The sequence below is a fragment of the Mesocricetus auratus genome, unplaced genomic scaffold, assembly GCF_017639785.1.
Source record: "Mesocricetus auratus isolate SY011 unplaced genomic scaffold, BCM_Maur_2.0 Super-Scaffold_100676, whole genome shotgun sequence".
NCBI classification, from domain to species: domain Eukaryota; kingdom Metazoa; phylum Chordata; class Mammalia; order Rodentia; family Cricetidae; genus Mesocricetus; species Mesocricetus auratus.
This window is the reverse complement of record NW_024429266.1, coordinates 128,827,155-128,851,719: the sequence shown is the minus strand read 5'-3', so window position 1 is coordinate 128,851,719 and position 24,565 is coordinate 128,827,155. Positions and strand designations below refer to the sequence as shown.

At 43.4% G+C, this 24,565-nt stretch overlaps 1 protein-coding gene across 2 annotated transcripts in view; it reads right to left on the bottom strand.

Annotated features, from left to right (window-relative positions):
* Gng12 (G protein subunit gamma 12) overlaps positions 1-24,565 on the bottom strand; it is a 110,968-nt gene that overhangs the window by 61,091 nt on the left and 25,312 nt on the right. For both annotated transcript variants that reach the window (XM_040739096.1, XM_040739098.1), the window contains one exon: positions 4,622-4,674. The gene's annotated coding sequence lies outside the window, so the exon portion shown is untranslated. The remainder of the gene's footprint in view (positions 1-4,621; positions 4,675-24,565) is intronic.

The following is a 24,565-nucleotide window of genomic DNA, read 5'->3' as shown; positions in this document are numbered from 1 at the left end:
GGTGGGAGGGTGGAGATGGGGCCTACAAGAGCAAATGCAGGAGAGAAGGAAGAGTCCATGTCCTGTGCTTCCAGAGTGGCAGCTGGAAGGTGCTCATCCTGGCAGGATGAACTGTGACAGATTTAAACTCCCCAGAGCTAGTCCTGTGCATAGATATACAGTTCAGATAATGTGCATAAAGTATCTAGTGGAACTTGGCATTAGGTAAATGGCAGCTATGAGTGTGAAAACTTTATAAAGCTGAAAATCTCATAATTTAAGGCAAAATGCTCAGCCACTGACATCACTCTCTGTTCCACAAGCAGCCATGTTTACAATGGACACTATACTTCGATAGGTGAGCCAAGAACAGGGAATAATGCCAGAGACTTAACTAGCCAAATCTAAAACAGTCACAGTTAAGCCAAACAATGGTTTATCAGCTGGGTCCAATGAGGGAATAATGGAACACATGATCCCTCATACACAGGAGTCTGCAAATCATTACAGAAGGTCTGCAGATCCTCTGAAGCTCAAACATCGCCTCCGGGTACCAACTACTTTATAACTCCTTGGGATGCAACTTGATATCCTCAATCCAGGAGCTTTCCACCAAGCACATAGGTAAAGCCACCCAGTCTTGCCCTTGCTTATGCTCACTACTGGTAGCCTGGATCATGACACCAAACTTGAAACCAGTAACAGTGTCACTAAAGTTATATCTAATTTTTAACCTTTCAAGTTTAATTGATTCCAAATTAGTAAATTTCTACATCAGACCACTTTAGTACTTAGAAATTTTTGCCTGTCTGGCATCTTCTTTCCCCAGCCCGTCTGTTGGGAAAACTTTTTTTTTAAATTGTTTTCCTTCATAGAGAACCTACCCCATTTGGCAATGGTACACTTACCTTTGGTCATGGGATGTATGAACAGTGTAGTTAAAGAGATACTGCTTGTTGTCTACTACCCACTTTTAATCATGCTGATTCCAACAGGCTATTCAAACCAGGCCAGTCAAAATACCTCCTTGGTACTACTATTAGAAGTAGAGCAGAAGAGTTACCCTCGCTAGGACCTGCAGCAAGAATGGTGACTGGTGCTGATGGCTACATCTGCCCCCATGGGGCAGAGATGGAGTGTGGTGCATGGCTAAGAATGAAGCTGATGGAGCTTAGGTGAAGGAGAAGAACGGGAGAGAGAGAGAGAGCGAGTCTGTCTGTCTGGATGAAGGTCTTGGAGTCCCTCAACACAACTGTGCCTAACGCTCATGCAGGATAAACATGCCTGTCACATAAGTCAACAACCTAGAATGGCAGAATAATTGTAACCAGTAAACCTTATTTAAGGGAAAATAAAGTCCCAAAGTAAAATTCCTTCGATGAGAAGACCAGTCCTTGTGAAATTATGGGTTTCTTTCTGGTACCAATCCTGACTGAATTGAAATCACTTCTCTGAGTAAGGGGAGCACTCCTCCATTGCTGGTGGGAGTACAAACTTGTACAGCTCCGTTGGAAATCAGTATGGTGGTTTCTCAGAAAATTGGGACTCAATCTACCCCAAGACCCAGTGATACCACTTTTGGGTATATATCCAAAGGATGCACACTCATACCACAAGGACATATTTGCTCAACTATGTTCATAGCAGCATTATTTGCAATAACCAGAACCTGGAATCAACCTAGATACCCCTCAACTGAAGAATAGATAAGGAAAATGTGATACATTTATACAATGTATCAGCAGTAAAAAACAATGACATTTTGAAAACTGTAGGCAAATGGACAGAACTAGAAAAGGCCATCCTGAATGAGGTAAGAGGACCCTAAGAGAGACACACATGGATCCACCTAGGAAAGGGAAAAAAACAAGACATCCTGAGTAAATTGGGATCATGGGGCAGGGACAGAGGGAAGGGTGGAAGCGAAGAGTGGAGAGTGGAAATGAAGGGAGGAAAATGTATCACTCAATAAAAAAAATGGGAAAAAAATCAATTACTTCTCTGAATGAAATTATTATAGAAAGTCTAGCTGTCAAGGGTTGACAACTTTAACACCATACCTTTGCCAGGGGCAGGTACATCTAATAAGGTATTTTGAAGAATATAAAATAAAATACACAAAAAATTCACCAATGGCAAAGAAGAAAATACTACAAATGGTACACGTGAAAGCAGGGTGTGGTGATGACAATGGCATGTGGGGCTGAAGCAGGGGGATTTTGAGTTTCAGTTCAGCTGGGGCTAAACAGTGACAACCTGTTCTAAGAAAAAAGACGGCTCTGCAAGTGGGTGGGGAGTGTGCCGGGCAATCTGCCTGGTGCACAGTCTCCACGCAATGAACAGCAGACCTTAATTATTACCACTGATGACTTCCACCATTTCTACTCACATTCCCACTCTCTGTTCCTCTACCACTGCTATGTAGGTATGTAGGTACCTTCCCTCTTCAAACTACTGAGGAGTCAGAGATCCACAAGCAACCAGTGTCTTTCAGTTCTACTTTACGGTCTACGCATCATTTTTATACAAAATCTTTTTTTTTTCCCATTTCCAGTAAGCTTTGAGTTAAGTATCATTCCCACTTTCCAGACAGGGAAACTGCAGCTCAGAAGGTGGGTTTTGTAAGGAAGCTGCTGGAGGTGTGTGCTGGGACCCAAGTTTCCTGTTCTTGTACTACCAAGTGGTTGCCAGTCATGAGGCACAACTTGCTTCCTGTGGTGGTCCCCAAGCCTGATGTATGAAAGCAACAAGAGCCTGTGCTGCAGCAGGTGCCCAGTGTGACTCTGGTGGGATGCAGGGTGGTGTGAACCAGTGCTGGGCCGGGCTCTCTAAGTAGCTTAACTAAGTATCACTCATACTTTCTGCTCGTGCTGTTGGACCACAAGGGAGACACATGGAAACGTCTGCTTTCCAAGAGCTAACAAAGCATCAAAAAGGGTAGAGTAGGCAAGGTGCAAAGAGAGGGTTGAAGCAGATGAGACCACAGATGGCAAAAATGAAGCAGAATTTGACTGACCCTTACACACACACACACACACACACACACACACACACACACGCACGCACGCACGCACGCGCACGCACGCACGCACGCACGCACGCACACAAGCAAGACTCTCAAGATGGAGAAGGGGGAAGCAGGATGAAATAAGATGCCTTATGTGATGGTGAACAGATTAGTCTGACAAAAAAATAAGAAGCATAGGGGCTGAGGAAATGGTTCAGTAGATAAAATTCTTGCTGTGCAGGCCTGATGACCTAAAGTTAACCCTCAGTAACCATGTAAAACACCACTGTGGTGGCTTGTGCTTGTAATTCCAATGCTAGAGAGGCAGAGATAGTCAGACCCTTGGGCTAGCTGACCAACTAGGCTAGCCTAACTGGCTATCTAAAGGTCCCAGTGAGGAAAGGGAGAGAGAAAAAAAGCAAAACACAGGGTCAACGGCTCCTGAGAAATGACACCCATGGTTGACTTCTTGGACACAAATACCACACACAAAGAATAAAGAGAATAGTAAGGACTGAGCAAGAGACGATGGGCTTAGGTAGTAGTAGAGAGAGATGCCTGGGTTGGTGTGATCGGGAGTAGAAGAGATAGGGATGGTTTGTGAGCAGAGCAAGGGCATCTTGAAGGACAGCTAAAGTGGCAGCTATCCATAATTCAGGCATTATAAACACTCAGTCAACAGCCACACGACTGCCAGAAACAAAGCCTCATTCACCTGGATTTCACTTATGAATAGTCTCAGTTACAAACCAGAAGAATCATATAACTGAACTGAACCCAACACCCAGCCCGCCACATACAGAATTTGAAGATACACAAACAACTGCTATTTGAGGAGTAAATTTGGGATGGCTTATTATAGAGCAAAAGCTAACACCACAAACAGACTACAGCTGCAAGATCAGGAAGTGATACCATATCAAGCTTGTCAGTTAAAAAAAAAAGATTTCCACCACCGAGTTACTGTCAGTACAATAATCAGCAGTCACACTAAGGTTAGAGGAGAATGAATATAAAGCACTAAGTATGGCCTGGGGCTGGAGAGATGGTACCATGGTTAAGAGTACTGGCTGCCCTTGCAGAGGATCTGAGGACCCAGCTCAGTCACTAACACTCACAACCATCTCCAACTACAGTTCCAGAAGATACAATTCCCTCTTCTGGTCTCTGCAGGAAGCTGAACTTATGTGCACATACCTCCACATAGACACACATGTACACACATAATGAAAAACTGTACAAAGAGACTAAAGAGAAAACAGCCCAGCATGCTGTGGCTGTTTATCTATTTCCACTACAACATACTTCAAGGCAAATTACTCAGCCAAGGAACATTTTGTTGTTTTGGATACTACATGAAACAAGAACATTAACATGGGCCTGGAAATGGTTTCATTATACATAAGTTTTATTTTAATAGCATCTGGCATGCAGTCACAAGTCTATTCCTTGCCTCAATTCTTAGTTAAAAAACTTTTTTCAAGACATGGAAAATGCATAAATCATTCAGAGAAAAATTGTGCAAACAAATATTCGGTCATGTTTCGGGATGCCTTTGACTTAAAGTGTGTTCTGCATTTCAAAAGCAACTTCACACAGTCACTTTGTTTTAGTAATGAATGAATGAGACCTTACCAGTGAGGCTTTGTGTGGTCCAATGTTTCCAGGTTTTAAATGGTGGGGTGAATCTGAAAGAGAATTAGACAGACATTCCAGAAGTGAATCATATGTGGAAAAGATATGCTTCCATCCCAGTGACTGTGCAATGCTGAGTATTTATTCTTTTAGTTAAAGATTAACAAAGCTAATGTTCCTGGCTCCTACTAGAGTAGTGAGTGATTTTTTGCCTGCATACTTCAACTTCCTGAATAGAAGGCATTTTCTCATCTGCTTCAGAGAGTGGCTGGAAGGCTGAGGCCAGCATAACTATAAATGGTAGTGTTTTCATCCAAACTCTCCAAGTGAGCAAAAGCCTCCTCGATTGCCACTCCTGCTCTGGTTCCACAACCCCCTTATGCTAGGATTAAGCCTAACCTGGAGGACACTAGGAAGGATGTGGCAGGCTTTCTAATATAGTCACTTGAGCATGTAAATAACAAAATCTTGCTTTACTGATGATGGCAACCCCCAAGAGAAATACAAGGCAAGCTGCATCAAAAGCAAATAGAAATCAATGAAAGTCTTCACAAGAGATGTGAATGGTTAAGAATACAATTACAACATAAAATCTACATAAAATTAAAGATATTTTACATCTCTTCACTTAAGTAAACATTATTGTATGTATATATATTGTATATAGATGACATTATGAAATAATGACACAAACAGAAAAAAATGGTCCCCCAGCAGCTCTGATTAACCCCTTATCCCACAGTTACTTTGTAAAAAGAACAGCTCAAATCTTTGCTATAAAGTACTCATCGGTTTGCAGTTTCTACTTTCTCACCTGACATCTGCTCCATTGTACCCTTGGACCTGCAGCTGTTCAATTCTTCTCTATTTTCAAAATTAAACCATCAAGACCCAGTACCTCTCAGCACAGAACAGCCACAACATGAGTTCACAACAGCCAGTGGCTGCACACAGAACAGAACACATTGAGAAAGTTGTTCTTGGCTTTCAGTGAAACCAAGCTACAAAACAAATCAACTGAAATGGAGTGTGTGTGTGTGTGTGTGTGAGATACAATGTATGATATATGTATGCACATGCATGCATATGGGTATGATTAAATCTGAACTTCTCAAGATACATGGTTAGAGAATAACAGTAATGGCAGATGGGAGAGTTACCTTATGTTTGAAAATAAAAACAATTTGACATGGGAACATGAAAACCACAAGCAGGCCTGGAGTCAAGCAGAGTGCAACGAGCCTGGCATCTGTTTGGATGAGGGGGTAGGAAGGAGCGGGTAAGAAGGGAGAACAGGGAGGATCATATGAGATCTATGAAACATCTTGTCCTGTCATCTGTCTCAAGGCCCATCACTTCCAGCATTCTCCAAAAAGTCACAACTATGTATCTATGCATCTGTTTTAGCAGCAGTAGGGAGCTAAGGCAGAAAGAAGAAAACAGAAAATTCTGAATAGAAAAAACCCACATCCCTTTATTAATGCAAGGGCAGAAATCACATGAAGGGAAGAAAGTTAGACCCACAGGATAAATTGGCCACTTTATCTATGACACGGCAGAACCTGCAGAATGAGGCTACACCAGAGTCACACACTGAGCCCCAACCCTGCAAGAAGACTTACCCAACCTCCCACTTGTCTCATTCCTTCAATTCCTCATGGGCATGCTATACTTCAGTCACCCAGACCTCCCTGTCAAACAACCCAGTGCTAACTGTGGCTGCCATGGCAGCAGCATTTGTTCAATTCAGCCAACAAACACCTAGGAAACAGCAGACACAGTTAAGAGCAGGGCTTTAGGGAGCCAGGTACCAAAGCCCCACAAGTTTCTTTACTATTGTTAGTAATTCTATGAGTCACCCTTTATTGCCCCATTTAGTAGGTAGGGAAACAAGCATAACTAAGTCAGTAGCCTAAGGTCACAAGGTTTGTTGGTAACGGCAAGGGATGGTGAAGCCAGACCATCTGCTTCCAGAGCCTATCAGCTATACCGCACCTCTGCCCACCTGGTTCCACTGCTCGCCTCTCACCACCTCTACACCTACTGTCCCGGGGAGCTCTTAGGTTTTAGTTGGTGATGGGATGATCTCCCTGCAGACTTTTACAGAGTCCTGGAAGAGTGAGAACCAATTTTATACCACATTTGTATGTCTCCAAGACCTCATAAGATGTTCGGTATATGACAGGTGCTCAATAAAGACACAAGGAAAAGCAGCACTGCAAGGATGGGGTCCATTAGCAAAGCAAGCTTTACCTTTGCCTTTTAAATCCAGCCATTACCAAGGCAGCAATGCCTCCTATTCAGTACATGAGGGAACATAAGCAACTAGAGTTTCACTGACTTAACCATATCCCCAAGGGATTCGTCGGTTTGATTCTACTTTGCATATGGATCGTGTGTGCATGAGTGTGTCTGCATGTGTGTGTAGGCCAAAGAGCAGCTTGGGTGTCATTCCTCAGGCAATGCCCATCTGTTTTTGAGACAGAATCTCTGACCTAGAATTCTGCATGAAGGCCAGGCTGGCCAGGGCCTTGCTGTTACTCTGTGCAGCACTTGGATTACTGTGTGCTACTAGAGTCAGCTTTCATACACGGGTGCTTGTGGTTGACCTCAGGTCTCATACTTGCAAAGCAAGTAGTTTGCCGACTGAATTATCTCCCTGGCCCAACATTTGGGTCTTCTGCCTATGTGGTATACAATGGTTATGGCTGGAGAAAAGAGACCATTGATTTTGCTATCTCAACTCTTTACTGGGGGGCTTACAAAGCAAATATTGTGTCGGGCCTAGTTGTAGGCACTAGGAATGCAGCAGTGAATAAGGTAAGTGGTGTCTATTGGTTAAATGGTGGTGCTGACACAAGACCTGTACACGGTAAAAATGTACTGACAATGTAAGACGTCAATTTCAAGTAAGGGTGGCTCTGAACATTTCTGACAAGAGCAGAGACTGTCACGACTACTGAAGAGTTCAGCTGTTTCTCTATATGGAGGTATCTAGAAGCAACAGTGGGTGAAAGGCAATCAATTCTGAAGCTGTTTGGTTACTCAGGTGAAAAATGATGTGCTCTGGCCTACAATGATGGACTCTACAGGCAAAAATGACTAAGACTAGCCAATGATGTAGATGGGGTGGGGGGAGCATATATGTACACCCGTGTTTATATATGTGCACCACTTGCACACAGGAGCCCACAGAGGTCACTAAAGCATGTCTAATCCCTGGAACTGGAGTTACAGGCAGTAGTGGGCTACCACAAGGGTGCTGGAAACAGAAACCCTATCCTCTGCAAGAATAGTAAGCACTATTAACCACTGAACCATCTCTCCAGTATGAATTCCTAAAATCTTAATGTTTTATAGATAAAACAGTAGTGTTAACGTTGTTTTGTTTTTTCTAACATTATTAATAAAGATTTCCCACTTATTTTTACAATAATATTCATATTCTTTGTTCATTCATGTACTAGTACAGTTTTTTCTTATTAACTATGAATGTCTTCTTTCTAAGTCATGATCAACAGTTGATATAGATACACACATATACTGCTACAAATATATTCCTAAAACTTTTCCATTTTGTTGTTCTTGTTTGTTGTTTTTTGAGACAGGGCTTCATAATGTAGCGGCTGTAATTCACAACACCTTGTACTTAAATGGGAGGGAAAGGATTCAAGGGTCCGCTGTTTCTGTGGTTCTATTTCCCCACTGTCTAGCACCTTGCTCTGTGCCCAAGAATTTTAATTCAGGGTTTTACAAAGAAATAAAACAAAACAGTTAAGTGGCAGTGGTTAATAGGAAGAGAAGAGTTTGGTTAAAATTGAATCATTTAAGTGTAGGTTGGATTAACTGCATGTTCTTTGCTACATCACAAACAAGTTCCTACCATGAGACAATTTTGAAGCATCCTCAGGCCCAAATCTGCACCAGCTAAACAATACTGAGCTATATTAAACAGTGTCACAAGATATTAACAACCTGGTGCCAATCTGTGCCTTTCTGTAAATACATCTTGTACGTTAAATAATTTATTTAATTTCACTTTATGTGCAATGGTATGAAGGTGTCAGATCCCCTGGAACTGTAGTTACAGAAAGTTGTAAGCTGCTACGTGGGTGCTGGGAATTGAACCCATGTCCTCTGGAAGAGCAGCCAGTGCTCTTAATTGCTGAGCCATCTCTTCAGCCACTATATTTTTTATTTTTATCTGCAAATCATATCTAACTCATTCTTCAAAAGTCCAGTGTTTATGCACATCTGCATAACTTACAAGTACTAAAGTCTTGGTTAGTATTTGGAAAGAACTCACAGAAATGTGAAACATTTGTTTTCTAAAATTCATGGGAAGCAACATTAACTGACAAGAAAACAAAAGAATCGAGCAATATACAAAAGGAAATCATCTAACATTTACAACTGAATAGAACAGAGTCTGTGAATCAGAACTGTGGGGATGATGCCATATCTCATGAAATACTTGTCACAACAGAATGTATTTAGTCTATATACACTCAGATAGGCACTGCTCCTATCCTACGTAACAGGCTCTCAGGGTCTACACCTACATCCCTGCTGATATTCATGTCACTTTGGCAGGTTTGGTTGGTGTGTGTGTATTTTCATAAATCTCTAGTGCTTTATAGGGCAAACTAAAGCAAAAATGAACTGGATGGCAGTCCCTGGTGGTGAGGATAAGCCCTTCTGTGAGAAGATCTCGTGTTATTCACTCCCAGGGAGACGGGGAGGGAGAACAACAGATACACTGTAGAGGCAGAGGGTTTGCAGCTTGCTGGATCTCCCACCATCTTGCTTCTTCTAAGCATATCTGTTATCTATATGTGCCTGGCAGAAAGAGCCTGGGAATATAAGACAAAACAAAACTACAAGTCTTTTCCTTGAGAAACTTCAGTAAATCACTGTCACATGACAGTGGTAATGGCTTGATTCTAACTGCAGCATGCACAAGGTGCTTTCTAAGGACAGCAGAGTGCTTGTACCAGTCCAAAATGCCCATGAGAAGCTTCTAGGAGGAAATGGTGTGATGAGAGACCAGGGATGAGAAGAGGAAAGGAGTTCTTAGGTACTCCAGGGGCTGCAAAGAGCTTACTGTGAGGAGCTTAGGATGGGAGTGATGCCTTACAACCTAAGAAACACTAGTTAGTCATGCAGAACCTAAATTGAACCATGAAGTAATGGAGAAAACCACAACCTCTAGCATCCTCACACTGAAAACTTATTAAAGACAAGGGTGATCAAGGGAACCACTAACAGCCAGGCACTCAACCCAGTTGCTTGGGTTGACCAGGACTCTGCCCAAGATGTAGGATATATTTGGACTGTAGAGAGAGGACTGTTAACTAAACCAGCAGAACTATTCAAGAATACTCCTTTCTATACAACAGGATAGTGAGTAAAATGTACAACAAGTTAAATGGCTTTCCAGCAGGATATGCAGAAAGCTTTCAAGCCACAAAGTGCCAACGGCCTGCTATTAAATGCTAGTTCAAAGGCACCGGTCCAGGAAGCTTAGCAAATGCCACCTAGCCCCACTTCTCTGGCAAGAGTCAGAAGAATGCATGGGGATGTGGGACTTGATACTTTTCTCTGAAAAAAAGCAATGCCAGCTAACACAGTTAGTCCTTAATGAAACAGTGTTGAAAGTCCAACACGCCTAAAAAGAATTACATAAGAAAGGCCTAAAGTTATTTAAGAAAGGAGGGTTTTAGACCTCAAGAAATAAAAAAGGTGGAATTTAGCGGCAATTATTACTGGTTATGTATGTTAAAATTACTTTTCCTTCTAAGTCTTCCAGGCTTATTGGAGTTGTCAAGGCAGTGAGATTTCATGTTGAAAACAATCATTCTGTTCACACAGCTTAGTTCTCCCCTTTGGATTTTTTTCTGAGACAGTATTTTGCTATGCAGCCCAGGCTGACATGAAGTTTATTGCAATCCTCCTGCCTTACCCTTTCAGGGGCTAGGACATAGGCGTGAGCTACCATACAGGGCCATTTCTGACTCCTTTTTTTAAAATCACCTCATATCCAATAATGTAAGTAAAACTCTACATTCAGAGCATAAGCAAATCCTATTACCCATGCCTTCAAAACACCTTCTGAATCTATTCAGCCTTCTACTGTCACCTTTCTAAGGCAGCCAGCCTCTCCTGCACAGATGACCATAACCCTCTCCAGATTCTGGGCCTCAGTCTTCTTTGTTAACCCCTCAGTCTGGTGTCCATCCAGTAAGCAAGGGCTGTTCACTTTACCCCCTACTCAGAAGTCTTGGCAGCCTTAGATGCTCACTGAAGACCATCACTCGGCCATCAGATCCTTTTGGCCTAGCCCACTACACAGTTACATAGACCCTGCTTCTCTTCAAATATTGCTAGCAAGCAGCAGTCTTGAGGCCTTCAAATCTACTCATCCTACTGGGACTTTCGGCAGACACCTATACCTGCTTGTCTGGTTTCCTCGGGTTCTCCAGGTTTCTTCAGAAAGGCCCTCCTCCCTCCTCCCTTACATTGCCTTAATATGTGTGTCAAAGTACCTACGGATGCTCTCCTTTCTAGCAATTGTTTACATGCACCTCTCTCACTGGAATGGGAACTCTATGAGCAAAGGAGACTGTTTGCTCAACGCTGTACCCCAGCCTGAAACGAAGCCTAACAAGAATAAGCATTCAATAAAAAATTGTGTGTGTGTGTGAGAGAGAAACAGAGAGAGAGAGAGAGAGAGAGACAGACAGACACAGAGAGAGAGACAGACAGACAGAGAGACAGACAGACAGACAGACAGACAGACAGACAGAGAGTGCTTACATGCATGTGATCTGAGATGCTAAAAGCAGGTGTCTTCTTAATCACTCTACAGCCTAAACCTAACGTTTATTGGTTCAGTTAGACGGGCTGGCTGACGAGCCCTGGGATCCACCTGCCTGCATCACCAGTGTACTGTCTGCTTTTATGTGGGTGCTACAGTTTGGAAACTCAGCTCATGTTTGTGCAGCAAGCACTTTACCCACTGAAGCGTCTTGCACCGCCCATGTGCATATTTTCAATTGGCCAGAAATATTTTCTACTGAACTGAATTTCAGTATAATAGTGTTCCCCAAAAGCGAGTAAAAAAACAAATCAATTTAAATACTAAATATGCCATCTTGACTTGCAGAGCAATGACATGAGTTCAATGTAAAACATCATGGCTATCCTCTCAATTCTTGGTGTTCTTTAGCTTTCTGTCTCTTAAGCCCTAAGGCTTTGCCATTTTAAACATTACACTCTAGTTTGTGCTATTTGTGGTTAGCAGCAGAGTTTCTTCCAGTTATTTCTGAATCCTGCTGGCTCTGATCTTAGTGCCAAGTGGCTTGTACCACTACTCTTGTTGCATGGTTCTATAAAGTTTGGGGCCAAGAGCCACTGAAACGCTGTAGAACATCCAGAAAACTCCTGGGAGTCCTAGAAACAAGCACAAACCCTTTCCGAGTGTCTCTAATCCTTTGGGGTTGGGGCTGCTTGGCTGATTCGGGTACCTTTCAGAGGGGTAGTGTTTTTCTTGATGAATGAGTCCTGCGGACAGGATGTACTACGTAGGCAGTGTCAGCTGTAGTGGACAGCCATTCTGCTCTGGCATCTGCCCAGCATGGTAGGAAAGGGGGCCCCCCACACAGCACTTTCTCCCATCAATAGCACCTTTTTTTTGGTTGCCTTCCTAACAAGCCTTGGTCAGCTTCAGCAAGTCTGATCAACTGCAACCGTCTACTTGGTACATCTTTTCTTTTTCAAACTGGTTTCCTATTTTTTCTGTTACATTTTATTATTGTTGTTGTGGCGGGGGCTATGCCACAGTGTGCCTATGGAACTCAGCAGTCAGGCTTGCTCGGTACTTGGTGAACCATCTCACCAGCTGCCCTTCCCTCTCCTCTGTGCTTGTTCTAAGACAGGGTCTTTACAGTTCAGGCTTGCCTTGTACTTGAAGCACTGCTGAGCCAGCGTCCTGAGTGCCCACCTGGTTCATCTCTTCCTTTTTTTAAAAATGGTTTTTTGATCTTTATTGTATGTGCATTGGTGTTTTGCCCACATGTGTATCTGTGGGAGGGTGTTGGATCCCCTGGAACTGCAGTTGCAGAGCTGGTTGTGAGCTGCCATGTGTATGCTGGGGATTGAATTTGGGGCCTCTGGAAAAGCAGCCATTATTTCTAACCACTGAGCTTCCAGTCCTCACCTCTCAAGCATAATCTTTCTGGAGCTTTTAGAGATGAGACTTCGGAATTCTTTCATTAAAAATAAGGCATTCTTTTGTAAAAATGCTTACTGCACTTATTTATTGTGGTGGGGGGACGTCCACCCATGCCATGGCACGCATGTGGAGGTCAGAGGACAACTTGACGGAGCAGGTTCTACCCTTCTACCACATAGGTCCTGACAATCAAACTCACGTCGGATGTGGCAGCAAGTCCACTTATCCAGTTAGCCACCTTGCTGGCCTTGGAACAAGATATTCTAAATTTTGAGCAACTTGAGAATTCAAAGCACAGTTCAAGGATCTGGTCAAAACTACAAATAAAATAAATCAATAAATCAAACCATGGATTTTTCTGTCCAGTGACTTTCTCAACAAATACAATGTAACAAATCATGTACCAGTCTTGTGTGTGCGTGTTTTGTTGTTATTGTTTTATTTGGACATGAAGTTTATTTAATGCTTACGTGTTCCAGTTTGGGATGTGGTTCCCTAGCTCACTGTTGGTCCTGTCTGTGTACCCTCTCTCACCTTTGGTCATGACTATGATGTTCTGTCACCGTTGGTTCTGTCTGTAATATGACTGTTCTCTAACCATTGAGGAACTAAAGCTTTTGGGTAGTTTGTCCAAGTTTTTATTCAAGATAATATCTCCTGCAAAGTCTCTTGCTTTCTTTCCTTTAAAATCACAAATCTAGATTCCTGGAATGTGAGTGCAATTTAACTCTGGACTGAATTCTGGGGTCTCTGCTACTTGGACTAGGCAAGCGGCTTCCTTTCTTCCCCGCCCCCTCTGAACACCCAGGGCAGGCAGAGCCAACATAAACTAAGGGTTGGTGACTTTCTGAGCGACCCTCACATTCCTGCACTCTCCTACAAGGCTCCACTGCAAACTGTCTTCCTGTCTCATGTGCCTGCCTACCCCCAAACACTGTTTTACATGGTCTTTCACTGAGCTTGGGTGGGTTAGTAATCTGTTAATAGTCCTTTGGCCAGTTTCCATATAGAGCTTCTGGCATGAGTCAGGGCTAAACCATTTCAGACGCCTAACACTAACCTCCAAATATTTCCCTGTTTGAATTCTTTAATTCCTCTATTCTTTAACCATCCAGAAAGGAAGGAGGTGAGCACTTCCAGGCCTAGGGAACATCATGGGAGAGAGGGTGGAAAAAATACTAGGAGCTAGAAGACAGGGGGAGTGCTGTCTTCTGGACACACCATTGCTATTCAGCTCCTGAACTCACAGCAGCTGTGGTTTCCTGCTCAGGACCTGCTCAGGACGGCGTCCATCCACATTCACGAAGCTCCACTGTGCCCTGTGGAGCTAATGGTGGTTAATGGTTGCTGGGAAAGTGGAAGACGTTTTCCTGAGTGTTGCACCGCTGGTAACTTGCTCAGAGTCTGATAAATAACCCCCAACCATGATTACTTAAGCAACCCTAATTAAACTCAGTGAGCTCTGAGCACATACTAAGACATGCAAGTAAGGGGTGAGCGGTGGGGAAGGAGAAGACATAGGAAAGGGTAAGAGAGGGTTACGGGGGGAGGTGAAGATGGCCAAAGTACATATATGTATAGGACCCTGTGAAAGAATACGTAAAAAGAAAAAAATTAAAGTAAGGTTGGGACTGGGGATCTGGGTGGTAACTGCTCTTGCAGACGACCAGGGTTTGGTTCTCCATACTTGACATTAAATGACTCAGAATCACCCGTAACTCCAGCTCAGGGAGATCCAATACTCCCTTCTGACCTTAGTGGGTACTCACAAACACACGGATACATTAAAGAACATTTTAAAGACTTTTTTAAAAGGCAGGGATGGGGATGAAAACCCCCATACACAACAGAGACATCTTCACAATGTATTCCTTTTACACTCAAAATTAACAGAACCCTAAAGCACAGTTCAGGTCTTACAACTCCTGAACCCCTTAACACGAGTACCAGAATCTCACAAATAAATCCTGTCCAATGAACACCAATCTCTTGCTTTTCTGTTTTCTTCCACTGACTTTTGTGCAGTGCCACTACTGCTCACTTAGCAGACTGCTCCCAATGTGTTCTGCTGACAGAACCTGGGTTCCTGTATAGGATGCTGGGAACTCTGGAGAGGTGGCCAAGCTGAGGTCAATACATGAGACCAGAGGGGGAACCTGAGGAGGATGCCGGGAAGGAGTCTCTTTCCTCAGCAAAAATGGGAGCACAGGACTGCTTCTTGGGAACTGCTGAAGGCTGTGACAGCCATTTGGTGATTACGAGGAATTTAAAATGAAAAAGCAACACAACCAAGAGGGTGAGGGTGACTCAATGGGCTGAGACAAGCACAGACCTTTAGTGACAAACAGAACAGTTGACTCCTCCATGATACAGCCCTGACTTTTTAGGGTCACGGTTTGGTTTTCTGCCATGTTTAGTCTTGATATAACATTTGCTTAGCAAACCTGTAGCTGACCACTCATTCTAGATGCATTTATGTCATCTAACACAGAAGCCCTTGGGCTTTCTCCATGTAGATAGAGCAGCTGCTTCATCCATCAATGGAACCATTCATCCACCAATCAGTGTTGTCGTCTTTTATTTTCTGCTGCCAACTGCTAAGTGCTGAGCCAGTACTTTATAAAGGACACTGCATTAGGCACAAGTGATACAAACCACCTCAGGGACATATAACAGTGATGCCCATTTTAGAGACAAAGATATTGAGGTTCTCAGTGTCTAAACATTTTTCTACATTAAAAATCTGTATGCAAACTTGTTGGGATTTAAATCTACAGCATCTGAATGCATAACTCACGCTTTTCACTATGCTGCAAATGTTAGCTACTGCTTCACTCAACTAATTTACATTTAACAAGAAATTGTATCACTTTTTGATAGCCCACAATTCTGACTGACCACAAACTACTCCAATTACTAGCTGTATCTCATCACTTCTGGACATGGGGTGCATCTAGAACACAGGTTTACTTTTACCTAGCAGTCAGATCAACCCATCTCTACAGAACAGCAGTGCTACCGTGAGTGACAACGGGGAATCATCTTGCATTCGTGTGGGGTCCTTTTCTACTTACTTCCTGGGGCATGGTAGTTCTTGTAGCTGTTCACAGATCAGATGTCTAGGTGGATGAGAAGAATTTAAGTCAAAGAGTAAGATACTGCCTCAAGGAACCTTGTATGCCATGTTCTTGAGACTCTTAATGCAATGAACTGATAACATTTCTAATGACTTGGCAGGTCCTGTTCCAGAAGGTGTTTACAAAGTTGCCAACTAAGCTCTCTGTGCAGATGTGTACAGCAAGTGTGTCCTAACTTGACAAACTTGCTGACTAATCTGTTTGTGCATGATGTATATGGTGACAAAGTTGCCAACTAAGCTCTCTGTGCACAATGTGTACAGCAAGTGTGCCCTAATGTGAAAGCCCAGATACCACCCACATACCCAATACCCAGGTGAAAAACTAAACCAACAACCAGGGCATTATTTTACTGCCATTACAAGATGGATTTGGAGCATGAGGACACAGGAAAAGGGTAGATGCGAAGATAGACTAACAGACTCACACTCAGGCTCCCATCTACATAGAAATGTGAATCTGGACTAAGAACACTTCGGTATACAATGCAAGTTCAGAATGTAATAAAATAACAGAAGCTGGCTCTTTTTTCTACTGCTTATCTTTAAAGTCATTATATTATCAAAGCTGCACATTCTTATAAACTGTATGCTCACAATTGAAAAGACATGTCTTTGTGTGCATGATGAATGCTTTCTTTCTGATTTCTTTTTCTGCTCAGGGTGCCTTTTTGACAAAAGACATCCATTTACTTGCAGACTAAACATGTGAATTGTTTCTAATATCTGAAGGCCTCACAAGAATGAATGCTGTATGGAAGCCCATACATTACGGCACTGCAGGCGCAGATACCCGAGGCTCTCTTCAGAGACACATGTCCTGCTGATCTGGCACACCCGGGATGCTCTCTGCCAGTGATGTGTATTTCTTCACCCCTCTCAGTTAATTCTGGCTTATTCAACAAGTTCTTAAACTTAGTTCATTCTGGCTTAGTCAGTAAGTTCTAAACTTGCTGCTGGTTGTATGACAGTTCAGATCACATACCTCTCATGTCCACACCAGGAAGGGAGCATTGCTTTTTATTTATTTATTTTTAAGAATTTTTCTCAATATATGCTTTTACTTCAATTAGAAACATGAATGTTTCACATGTCAGTCCCAGCTCCCTCTCACATCCCTCCTCCCTTGTCCCTCCACCAGCCCCCCCAGCCCCCCGACCCAATCCCCACATCATTCCCCAGGGAGGGTGAGGCCCTCCTTGGGGGGGATCTCTAAAGTCTGTCATTTCATCCTGGGCAGGACCTAGGCCCTTCCCCATGTGTTCAGGCTGAGAGAGCATCCCTCTATTTGGAATGGGCTCCTAAAGCTCATTCATAAACCATGGGGAAGGGAGCATTATAATTATCAGACTTTTTATGGAGGTAAAGTCAGTCACTTTAAGCTAACAGGTTTGCCAAGGATGACAGAAACAGTCTACTCAGCCACACTCTTGGCTCACTGTTCTCTAAGTTCCAGCTTGTTCTTACTTGGGATAGTTCATGAATTGAGAGGTACCAGGTAGAGTATAAAAACCATGTTCTCTGAAGTAAATTCTCCAATTATTTTTCTAATAATACCTAACCTGTCCTGCCATGAAAACCAAGACTGGGGATGAAAAGTCTCCTTTAAGGTAGTGCAGAAGGCCATCCTGCTGCAGGCTGAGCACAACTAAGGTATCAGAAACAGCGGCTTAAACAAATACGAAACAAGACCTCAACTCAAGTAAAAATGGCACACAAATAAGATCCAAGTGCACACCAAGGTCCAAGGAAGCCCAAGTAGTGGTCGGTGGCCTCCACAAAACTCCCCCAAACTGATTTTATTCAAATAATTCCCAGTTAAGCTTTACACACTACCAGAAGAGGTTCTAACCTTGAAAATGGGTTGGGAAATGGAAAAAAGAAAAATAGGTTCAGCAACAGGGCTACCTGTATGTGTGTGTGTGTGGGAGGCATAGACCACGTGTACACACATCATTAACTGTAAGATTTTCCCTCAGAGTCATGGCCTTTCCCAGGTGACAGGCAAGTTTACTATAAACAAGCCTGAGGTGATCATGCCACCAGTGGATCTTTATACTGTCCTAGAAATTGTCACAGTTCTAACTCAAATAATCTCTGCTCATTTCCTTTCTGTCACCCAAGCCAGTCCATACTTCCCCAGGTTCCATTTCCCGCCCCCGGATCAGAAACCTTGAGGGTTCCTTTCCGCTGCCTGGCTCCGTGGGTCTCTTTTGAGTGCTTGCTAGCATACTTTCAAAATGAGGCAGCCTGAGCTAACAACCTAGTCCCGACTCTGCTCTAATGATCTCCTCTCCTTTCTACTCCTGCCTCTCAGTCTTGGTCCCGCTGTGGCCTGAGGTTTCTTGGCTTTCTCCAGCCCTGCCAGATCTAGCTAACTCCCTGTCCTCTAAGGACCTTTCCCGATCCTGGACTAACTTCTAGTCACCTCTATAAACATTAAACTTTTTAGAAAGGGAAAGTCTTCTTCTATTACAATTTTTTCCAGATTTCATTTTTAGTTTATTTGTATGCTTTGCATATATGCAATGTATATATGAACGTATGTATGATGCATGTATGTGCATCATGGTTATGCAGTGCCCACGGAGGCCAGAAGAGGGCACCAGGGCCACTGGAACTGGTTGTGTGCTACCATGTGGGTGCAGGGAATCAAACCTCTGAAGAGCAGTTGGTGCTCTTAGCCATCAAACCATCTCTCTGCCCCCTACTATAATCATAAACATATCCATGACAACCAGGACCATGAAGACTGAAGGAGTAAGTGCTATGAAAAACACACTAGGGTCTGGCTCTGCTCTTAAGTTGGCACTAGGAGCCAGATACCACACTGAAGAGGATCTAAGGCTTTCTCCGTTTACTTCTATAGCTCCTGGTACTGTTTGAGCTTTTCTCCCCTCTGTTCATTCAGAGCTTGCCTTGTGGCTTCTGTAATGGTCTTTCCAGTCACTGGCTGACTCTCCCCTAGGTGTGCACTGACCCTGACCTGGGTGTGTTTCATCTTAACATGCAAATCTCCTATTTCAACTTCATATAAAGAATTTGAGTTCATGGTGTGGTGTTTAAACTGGGGTGAGTGGATTTGAACTCAAGGGTTCTTGTCATCAGCCTCTATCAGCTGTGACTTCAGGGTAGAGGTAGCGCAAGGACACACACTAGTTAGGACAACAGCCACTGTTCCTCCTGAACGCTCTGAGCACAAAAGGTGCCTTTCTCTTTTGTGGTACACAGGCTTCTGAAAACTCAGGGAAGAAAATCAATCTCGGCATTCTCAACTGTTAACCCAGATGTCTGCAAACACAGGTCTTTCTTCATGCACCAGCAAACAAGATGCACACCAGCTGGGTGCCTTTCAATTTGACTTAACTCGCATATTGCCTATCTGGAGAAAGCATTTTATCCCATACTTGAGGCACATTGCCTAAGACTTCAGACTCCAGGCAAAAGCACCAGGTGTTTAACCCATGCTTCTGAATGACTGGCTAGAAACAGGTTTTTCAGAGCTCCCATCTTCTGCTCAATTAATTTGCTAGAGCAGTTCACAGAACTCGGAGAACATTTCTGGTTTATTAAAAGGATATTAAAAAGGACGCAGATGAAGACCAGATGAAGGGATGCGTAGCTCCAACAGGGCATGTGGGAAGAGACCAAGAACTGTTATGCCCTTCCCAGGGGCATCAGCTTCCAGGAACTACCAGGAAGCTCTCCAAACCCCATTCTTCAGTTTTGATGGAGGCTTCATTCCACAGCCATGGCTGGCTGATTAAGGTCACCAGTCAACATAACCCTTTCCCCTCAAGGAGGTTGGGACTCCTGCCACAGCCTCTATTCTTACCATAGTGTTTTGTTTTGTTTAACCAGCCCTCATCCTGAAGCTGCCTAGGGACTGTTATCTCATTAGCATATTAAACATTATAATTCAAGGGTGACCACTTGTTACTGGATAAGGAATTAGGGGCCTCATCCCTGGAAAGGACTATTTCTCTCACTCTCAGCATTCTTTAATTACCTGCAGATCTTTGTCTACGGATGAGGCCCCATGTGAATAATTATATTTGTAATGCATTAAACATTTTTAAACTTTCCAATTTCAGCTTCTTATGGTATATGCCAACAGTCATTGTATATGTCAACAGATTACGCCAAATAAAAGCCCGTGGGATTCTCAATTTTTAGGAGTGTCAGAGTTTTGCGAGACCAAAAAAAAAAAAAAAAAAAAAAAGAATTACACATTAACTACTCATGTTAAGGGTTATAGTCACTGAAATGTCTCAAAACAGGTTGACTCCTCTAATGAGTTCATGTACAGCCATGAACATCACTGTGGTACTACCTATCTAGGTCCAAAGTCAGACCGGAAGGAAGAAATTTATAGGCTCCTACCCAGTGCTCTACTGATTATAGTAAGTCTGGGATACATCAGAGATATGGATAAGAGAACTCACTGAAGAGACCTATTTTTTAAAAGTAGCTGGTTAAGTATGCAATACAATAATCAAACAATATTCAGTGTTCCCCTGAGACACTGGGCCTGATGGTAAGAGAGCTTTACTCCTTTATTGTGTTCTGTGGTAGATTAAAAAGATGTGCATTGAAACGAGGCTTAAATCATTTTTATGCTTCAAGGACAACCTTTTAAGTAGCATTTTTTTTTCTACTCTGAGCGTAAGGTTGTAAGGAATGTGACTATTGCCTGATTAATAATTAAGCAACAGAAGTTTATACACCACTTTTTTTGGAGCATATTCCCAATGTCAACACAGTGAAAACACCAAGTAATATTTTGTTATTATAGAAACACACCTGACCTTGTGAATCACTGGAAAGAGCTGACACTCTTTGGGGTTTGTGGACCACACTCAGCAAACACCTGCTTTTAAGTGCTTAGCATGAATGGCTGAACTCCCTCATAAATGACACACTTCTATTCAGCAAGGAGGGTTCAGAAAGCTTTAATGAATAAAAGAGTTTTCAGTTCAGCCATTTAGATGACACAAGATGGAGCCAGTGAGGTGTCTCAGTCACCCAACAGTGCAAGCTTGACAACCTGAGTTTGATTTCTGGAACCCACAAGAAGTTATAAGGTAAGAACTAACTCCACAGAAACTTCTGACCAGCCTCTATACTATGGCTGTCATACACATGTGTCCACATACAGAAGGGAAAAATGAAGACTGTCCTGTAGTTTTTAAGGGACAGAAGGCCAGAAGAAGCTGAAATAGCAAGATGGAGGGAGCTTTGGCAAAGCAGAGGAAAACAGCTCTGGGGAATGAGCACCTTGCACTATGCAAATTGCACTCCACATGGATCACCCGACACAGTCCAGCAAGAAGCTAAAGGTGAGCAAACAGCCAGTCTTGGACATCTGAACGTTCAAGTTCCTCATGCAGGACTAGCAGGAAAAAAACCTGCAGTCAATACCTACTAAAAGAACAGATAAATAACTCAGAGAAACAAATTATCTTTTATGGTAACATGGACAAGAATTAATTCTAGGGCTGAGCTCACATCTTCCAAGGCGCCAAATCCATGTTGCTTTCCATAAATCAATGTCTTCAAAATGGCAGGAAACATAGCCTGGATGGGGTAGCATGAGTGTTAATACGGGAAAGGGCAAAAACATAGCTGTGAGAGGTGGGTGTTCATACAGGTACTCTGTGAAGTGACAGAGTCACACACATGTGTGCTGTGTGTGTGTGTGTGGGGGGGGTTAGAACAAACCAGTTCAGAGACTACCAAGACTACAGAGAAGGGAGGACAAGAGACCTATCTAGATCCCAGTTGAGTGGTTCACCTGGTCATGGGAAAGTGTTGGACAAACCTCATAAATCGTCCCTAATCCCAATGCTGAACTGCATGGGTCTGGACAAGTTGTATCTACTTTTTGGTCTTCACTTTCCTGCATGACAGAGTTTTAGAGTGATAACAATATTAATTTCTCACAGATTTTGTGATTGCTTAATGAAATAACACATGTAGGGAAAGGAATACAGTTCTTGGCTTAATGAATATTGCTTTAAAGGGAGCTGGTGAGATGGCTCAGCAGTTAAGAAGACTGATTGCTCTTTCAAAGGACCTGGGTTCAATTCCCAGTATCCACATGACAGCTCACAACTGTCTATAGCTCCAATTCTAGAGGATAAAGCACCTTCACAGACAAACATGCAGGCCAAACACCAATGTACATAAAAAATAATTGCTTTAAAGAAGAAAGAGAAGAAAAAGGAAGGAGGGGGGAAACAGATAAGGGGACAGAAGAAAAGGCAGAGAGGGAGGAGGAATATCTATAGACTACAGGAGTGAATCAAGACAGGTTCAGAGAGAGTAAATCTGCCAAGCCCTGCTGAGCTTCCCCAACAGTAAGAAAGAAGTCCATGTCATTCCAAGGGTCCAAGTCTGGGTAGCCAGAAAAATGAGCTGATAGGAAGGTGCCACAGGGCATCCAGTCCAAGGTACCAAGGAAACTAGTGCTGCAGTTGCAAAAGGAGAGGGCTCTGAAGGCACGCACAAGTCCACAGTGGAAAAGGAATGGCTAAGTCACAGAAAGGTACAGAGTACAAGGACAGACACACCTGTGGGACACGGGGCACTGATAATGAGGCCAGATGGAGAATGAGAGGCGAGATGCTCAAGACATACCTGTAAAACCACTTAGTTCCCACACGCTCGCCAGCCAGGCATGTTGAGGCTCCACCCTGTTTTCTAGCCAGCCATTCCACTCTCTCTCCCAAACCTGACAGCTGATGCTTTTGGATTTGGGCACACTCTGCCCTTGCACCTCTTCCCTAGAATCAATGTTTAACCAAAAGTGGCATGTTAAGATCATATTACGAGCATGGCAAGATGGGCTGAAGAGATGGCTAGTCAGTGGGTACCGTGCTTATTACACAGGCATGAGGACCTGAATTCAGATCCCCAGCACCCACACATCAAGGTGTGGTGGCATGTCTATGATCCTAGTGCTGGGAGGCAGGGAAAGGAGGATCTTTGGAGCTGCTTGACAGCTAGTCTTGGCAAATAGAAGAGTGAGACTTTGTCTCAAAAAAAAAATAAGATGGAGAGTGTGCTGGCTAGTTTTATGTCAACTTGACACAAGCTAGAGCCTCAATTGAAAAAATGCCCTCCATAAGAGTCTTAGTGAGTTATTGATGTGGGCCATTCCTGGAGAGGTGGTCTTGGGTTCTATAAGAAATCAGGCTAGCAAACCATGGGGAACAAGCCAATAAGCAGCACTCCTCCATGGCCTCTGCGTTAGCTTCTGCCCCCAGGTTCCTGCCATGCTTCCGTTTCTGTCCTGACTTCCTCTAATGATGAACAGTGCTATGGACATGTGAGCCAAATAAACTCTTTCCTCCCCAAGTTGTTTTGGTCACGGTGTCTTACGGCAGTAATAGTAACCTTGACTAGGACAGAGAGCAAAGATGAAGATATCTAATAACCTCTGGCCTCCATGCGCGCACACACAAGAATACATACACATGCATACTCTTACACAAAGATTAATCAAATTGAAGTGAGTGGTGCCACAGTTACCTTTGAAAGTCTGGGTCCCTCACAGCCTGTAGGACAGACAGCTCTACCCCAGGCAGGTAGCCTCCACATCCAGCCAAACACACCTGTCTGCCCCAGTCTAAGCAGCATTAACACCTCTTCCATAAGTCCCATTGTATGTTGTCCTTCTCTCCTTAGGTGTGGCCCTGTTCTACAGCTCTCTACACAGCAGATGCTCAACCAGCCCATGCTAAATGGGTGAGGGGGCCATGGAGACAGAAGGAAAAGCCACCTGAGGCACACGGGGCAGGAAGTGGGAAGGAGAAGCTAGCAGGATCTAGAGACAGTATAAGATGAGCTTCAGAAGAGCAGTGTGGACCATAAGTGACCAGACTTAGAGACATGGGACTACATTACCATGGAGTGAGCTGCTTCTTGGGAGGACAAGACACAAAGAGTCCTAAGCATCATGGTGGTATACAGCCTTCCAAAGCACAATGCCACTCAATTACAATTACCTATTCTTTTGGTATTAAATTCACCTTTAGGGGAGACATCTCCATTTAAGTAAGTTATTGGACTCAAGTTTCTTCAAAATCTTCTCCTTGTGTGATAAGAATGAAAAAACGGGTTGAGGAAGGTGACAGCACAGGAAATGGGAAAACATCCAAAAGGTCCTGGAGCTCACAGCTGAGGAAGCAGCAGTCAGGTAGGCTCTTCCCTACCCTGTGTCTGGGCCTCCCTGAGGCCCAATACTCATAGCAAGTCAGCCTGAGGAAAGAGCTTCACTCTCATTATTTACTTTATCCTTACAGCTTTATAAAGCCACAAACAAGTTTCCAGAAAAAATAAAAAGGAAGAAAAGGCACACATGGGTAATGGTTCTTCTACAAGGCCAAATGACTGAACTTTGTGACTGTGGAAATGTTAAAATGTTGTAGACCAGAGCCGAACTATCTAGAGCTATTTTCAATGCCCTGAAAAGCCATTCATAGCCCTTACCTGTGCCCAAGCTAACATCCTGGTGACTACAAAACATTTAAAAGGGTTCTTAGCAGGCCACCAGCCTCTACCTAAGGATGCT